The sequence below is a fragment of the Carlito syrichta genome, unplaced genomic scaffold, assembly GCF_000164805.1.
Source record: "Carlito syrichta isolate Samal-C Ts95f unplaced genomic scaffold, Tarsius_syrichta-2.0.1 Scaffold308231, whole genome shotgun sequence".
NCBI lineage: Eukaryota > Metazoa > Chordata > Mammalia > Primates > Tarsiidae > Carlito > Carlito syrichta.
This window is the reverse complement of record NW_007252327.1, coordinates 613,453-619,753: the sequence shown is the minus strand read 5'-3', so window position 1 is coordinate 619,753 and position 6,301 is coordinate 613,453.

Genomic DNA, 6,301 nt, shown 5'->3' with positions numbered 1-6,301 from the left:
ACTGCACTCCAGCCTGGGCGACAGAGTGAGACTCCAACTCAAAAAAAAAAAGTGAGATCACTTAAAAGTGTTGAATTCAAAACTTTGGAGAATAGCCACATTTAAAGAATGAACAAAGGAAGTGAAAGTAGGAAAGATGGAAGAAAAGGTTAAAAAACAAGTTGGAAATAGGGAAAAAGAAAGATAGAAGAATGAAGCCTGTGTATGACAGGGTAGTCATGGAATGGCCAATGCACGTGGTTGAGCTTCCCTGCGGAACCATGACCTCCCGGAGACCTGGATGGCAGTGGGGGGTGCCACCCCGACACAGCCCTCTTCAGGATAGAGCCTGGAGAGGAGTGTCAGGACACAGATCACACCAGCTCTACTTGATCTGTTCTCTTCTCATAGTCCCAGCACTCCACCTCCCTAGCTCTGTCCTGGGAGATCTGCTGAGCCTTGATTAGGGTTTTCCCCACACAGTAGGAGACCTTTATGACTGATCTAGTAGAGTCCTGCTGGTTAAACACAGGGATGGAGGTGGGCAGGAGTGAGGCTACAGGCTTGCTGCCTCATCCTATTCTGCTTTGCAGGGGATGATCCTGACTCTCCTTCAGAAGTTCTTGGTGTTTCTTTGGTAAAAATCTTACACTCCCTCCAGGTTTGCAGATACCTCAGGGCAGCTAGTGCAAAGGGTCTGTGTGCTAAACAGGGCAAAGACAAAGCATATTAATTATCATAGCAGCGCCCTGTGATTTTTAAAAGGTAAAAGAAGGTTGAGTACAGTGGCTCAAGCCTGTAATCCCAGCACTTTGGGAGGCTGAGGCAAGAAGATTGCCTGAGCCCAGGGGTTCGAGACCAGTCTGGGCAACTTGGCGAGACCTTGTCTACAATATAGCAAAAAAATTAGCTGGGCATGGTAGTGCATGCCTGTAATTCTGGCGACTTGGAAGACTGGGGAGGGAGGATCGTCGGAGCCCAGCAGGTCGATGAGGATGCCACTGCACTCCAGCTTGGGTGACAGAGTGAGACTCTGACTCAAAAAAATAATAAATAAATAAATAAATAAGTTAATTTTAAAAAGGTAAAATAAGTGTTTATAATCAGAAATGTAAAAGGGTCTAAGAAGGCACAGGATTAGGGTACAGGTGCAAAGTGAAGCTTGGAAAGAGGAATGACAATTTCTGAATAAATATGGGAGAGAATGACGGTCTGTGGAGGTTTCAAAGTAAAGAGGTGAGTGCCTGAAGGAGTTCACAGAAGATGACAGGGCAGAGATGGAGACTGACATGTCATTGTAAATTTTCAAAAAATTAAAAGCAGAAGGGATACAACACTGAAATATCCCACATAGGAAATGTATTTCCCTGGCCTGAGTCCCATGTAATCCTCTCACAAACATTCCAGCAAGAATGCAGCTGCCATCTCTGCAGCTTGAACTCCTACCCTCCCTTCCTTCCCCCATCTGGTCCTCCACACAAGACCCCACCTCCCACACCCCTTCCTGCAGGACCACCCATCCCATCCGCCCCTCCTCACGAGACCCACCTCCCACAGTCCTTCCTGCAGGACTACTTATCCCACCCATCCCTCCCAAGCTACTCTGGCAGCCTGTGAAACTCTGGCTCAATTCTTTTTTTCTTTTTCTTTTTTTGAGTTGGAGTCTAACTCTGTCACCCAGGGTGGAGTGCAGTAGCACACTCATGGCCACAGCAGCCTTGACCTGCTGGACTCAGGTGATCCTTCTGCTCAGGCTCAATTCTAAAGAAACGTCCCTACGAGTTCTGTGTTTTTAATTAGCTATTTACTTTTAAAATTGTTGTGTTAATCACAAATAAAGCAGAACAAAGTCTCTGTTCTGCAATAACTCACATTTTTAGTGGTGGTAGGCTGATAATTGTAATTAAATTGTGATATAAATATATACACATACATAACACATATGCAATATCCACATATATAATGTACACTACATAAATACGTGATCAGGTGGATATAAGGCAAATGAGGAAAAGCAAAGCAGGCCCTGAGTCTGGTTGGGCCCTAAACTGCTGTCAGCCATTGCTAGATGGATTTTCTCCTGTTGATATCACTGAATTTTCCCAGGTTCATCTGCCTCAGTTCACTATGAGGAAAGTGAGATACAAAGATATAAAAGGCGATTCAACAACTAGTCACAGGCTAGAATTTGACCTTCTTCATGCCCAGCTGTGTTCGCTTTCTAAGGGAAAAAGTCAGCTCTTGGCAAAAATTGTGGAATGATTTTTTTGCCGGTAGTGCACAAACACCCTCCACCCCACATTCTCTAATCATTTCCCAGGGTCTTTTTCCTCCCGCTAAAGTCTTCACAGATAACACTTGACGTGTTATCCCCTCTCAGCTGCATTTGTACTTTATCAATAAATATTTATAAAAATCAGAAAGCCCTCAAGAGGTGAAGAGTAAATCGCTAAAAAAAATTCTTAAGTCCAGGAACAGTGTGGAGTGAGGCCTTCCCACGGAGTGCACTTCCTGATTACATCCTATGGGAGGCAGAATAATGCCCCCAAAGATGCCCACAACCTAATCCACGGAATGCTGTGTCACCTAATGTGACAAAGGGTCTTTGTAGATTTGACTAAGTATAGGATCCTCATGAGAGATTATCCTGGATTATCCAGACACACTCAATGTCCTCTCAAGGGCCCTTGTGGGAAAGGAACTGAGGGTCAGAGTTGAAGGAGGAGCCTTGATGGAAGCAGTGTGTGTGTGTGTGTGTGTGTGTGTGTGTGTGTATGAGAGTTGAAGATCCTACCTTGTTGCTTTTGAAGATGGAAGAAATGGAGGAAGTGGCTACAGCTCAGGGAATGCAGATGGCCTCTAGAAGGTGGAAAAGGTGAGGAAATGAATTTTCCCATAGAGCTTCGAGAAGAAATGCAACTGTGCTGACACCTTGAATTTAGGACTTCTGACCTTCAACTCTGGAAGATAATAAATCTGTGTTGTTTCAAGCCACTAAACATGTGGTAATTTGTTACAGCAGCAGGAAGTCAATACACATCTCATTCTTCATATATGGCTAGGTAGCTCATCTGTTCTACTCTCCAATCACTTCCAACACAGACCAAAGGGCGACAGGGGACATGGTGCTACATGGTTGTTGCAAAATGAGCTATTGGATCAGAATTATCTAAGAGTTCCAGTTTGATCCATCGACTCGGGAACTATGACCATATGATCACTAGTAGGGGCAACATTATAGCACAAAGAGAACTCTGCCAATTCTAGCTTTATGTGTTGGACCCTGCCCAAGGGCCCTGGGCGAGGGGCAAGTGGGAGCTGGAGCCCAGGCCTGGCACCTTCTGCCCAGCATTGCACCTGGGCATGGGGTGGCCTATGCCTGGGGAAAGGGATGCCATTTTCTAATGTGCCCAAAGGAGCCAGGTGGACTAGTAGCAGTTCTGCCAAGGACCAATGGGATGGACTCAGGTTTGCATATCATTCTGTATAGAAGCTACAATTAATTAGGCAACTAACGTCTTTGGCATTCTATTGCATTGCCTAAAAGGGAGTTATCAGATGAGGTGAACTCACTGTTACTAACTCCACTCCTACTCACCTTCCTGCCACACCTCAAGCATCACCACCTTCCTCAGGGTCTTTGCATATAGTTTATTCGCCCAGCACTGACTCCTTCCTTCAGTCAGGTCTCTAAGCTACTCAGAAAGGTCTTCTTTCCTCGATCATCCTATATCATATCATCATCTTCATCTATTATTCCCTTACTATGCTTATGTTCTTATTCTTTTTGAGACAGGTTCTCTCTCTTGCCCAGGCTGGAGTACAGTGATGTAATCATAACTTACTGCAGCCTTGACCTCCTGGCATTGGACAATCCTCCCACCTCAGCCTCCCGAGTAACTGGAACTATGCATGCCACCATACCCATGGTCTTACTATGTTGCCCATGCTAGCCTTGAACTCTTGGCTTCAAACAATCCTCCTGCCTTGATGTCCCAGAGTGTTGGGATTGCCGGCGTGAATCACCGTGCCCAGCTTTTTTTAGACAGGGTCTTTCTACGTTGCCCAGGCTGAACTTTTATTTATATTTCTTCTCGCCATTAACATTATAGTATTTGTCTCACCTACTTAGAACAAAAGCTCCATACATCCAAGAGCATTATTTCACTTGTGGCTGCACTCCCAGTGCCCATTGCCTACACACATAGTAGTTGCTCAGTAAATATTCCTTGGATACATGGATTTTTCTTCTTACATGAAACCTGCATTGCACAATAGGACACATGGGGGTTTTGTGTGTGTGTGTGTGTGTGTGTGTGTGTGTGTGTGTGTGTGTGTGTGTGTGTAACTTCACTCCCTGGCCCTGCACGGCAACGAAGGTGAGAGTGACTAGGGATTGCTTCAGGATCTGTTCTGGCTCCTTTCTTACCAGTGTCATTATCTTTTAGGAGGTGGCCAGAGCATAATGAGGTGTATAATAAAAGGAAACATTTTGCTTAAAGTCTGTGTAAAATGTCTACTCCCTGCTCTGCTGGTCTCCACCTGCAATTCCATAAATTCTTTAGATTACAAATTCATGATACCCATGAAAAATGCTTACACTTTACAGGAATCATTTGAAACTCACCTCTTATTTTTTGGAAAACAGCCCCTTTCATCCCTGTCCTCGGCTCCTCAATGACTTTCCTTTGCTGGCTCTAGTCCTATTTCCTCCGAATTCTCTACTAAAATCCCCTGACCCTCCAGCCTGGGTCTGGGGAGCTCTTCAGGCACGGCAGGAGGCAGAAATTCACTCAGCACCTCCATTCTCTGAAATAGGGAACATTATTCTAGTCCTTTCAGTTTGAGTACATGTGCCTGAGTAGACACATCATCCCATTTCTTGATTCCCTAACTGAAAGCATTTTCTGCTTGGGTCCAGAAATAATTTCTAGCTGCTTCTTAATTCTTCTGACTTAAAGATCCTCATGTGGTAGGAAGTCTGGAGAGGGGTTTATGCCCTAAGACTCTCACTATATACATTTTTTTCTGTCATTTGCTCCTTGTAAGCTGTGAGTCTTTAATGCTTTCCAAGTGCACAGGCCAATACGGCATGTGTTCACTTCACTCAGCATGTGTTCCTTGAAAGTGACGTCACATAGCAGCATGGCTTTTCCTGCAAGGTCTGCACTCTGTGTCATATAGGATGGTGACAGATGTCTTATCCAGGGTCCCCACTCTTTTCCCTGATGTTTTCACTGCATCTTTAGAAACCCTGGCCAGTCACTTAAAGACACTTAAAATGCAGGTTTGTATTTGAAATACACTGGGTGAATATTCAAGGTTTCCTCTGTCAATGTTGGGCATAAATCTGGAGAGAAATTGGAGTCTAACTTTTATATCAGCAAGACAGTCGCATTCCTTCTTTTCAGCCACACCAAGGACTTCACTCTAAGTTACTGAGTCCACATTTGTTTGAACTGCCACGTGTGAAGCAAGAGTATGATTTAATTTCATTATCTGAACAAAGCAACTTGGCCTCACGGTGGGAAGCTCATTAATCTCAAATGGAAAGTAAGCAGCTCTGAAAAGGATGGGTGGGATTTTGTCTTCCTCTTTTTTTGGTAAATAAGAGGAAAACAGTTTTTGGCTGAAAGATGGCTTGGCAAGAAGCTTGACTCTTTGAAGGGAAACCCCTGTGGAGAACAAATAGGTTATGACATCCAGAAAGGAAAGACCATAGGGAGCGTGGCGGATGGCACAGGTCTGCATCCGCTGGTCACACGATGTGGAAGTTGGCAGTGGTCCCTGACACTCTTATCACAAGAGGGTTTCCATAAGGCCTGTGTCCTCGGTAACTCATGAGCCTCAGTGACTGGCTACAAACTTCCCGAGACCCACCTGCTCCTCTTTCTGCTCAGGCTAACTTTGTGGGTGGGTGAGAAGAGGCTGGGAGGGAGGAAGAGGAAAATGATAAGAATTTCTATCTTTTAAAATAATAATAATGAAAGCAAAACTGGAAAACCTGGATCATATGCCTCAGTCTGTCAAAATAGAAGTAAATTATATGTAAGCATTCTGTGTTGGGGCTCAGAAAATGATACCCCAAAATATGGCACTTTGACATGCTGAAACTAAAGCAGGGTTCTCAGGCCCCTCTGACCTGCCACTGCCCTGACTTCTGGCTCTCCATTCTCTGTCCCTCCCAAAGCACAGGGGGAGACTGTTCTCTGAAAGTCCTTAATCTACCTAGAAACTGAACCCCAAAAAGAAACACATTGTCTTTGATCTTCTCCCTGAAATTTCATTAGCCAGAGAAGATTAAAAGTCATATCATGGAGGA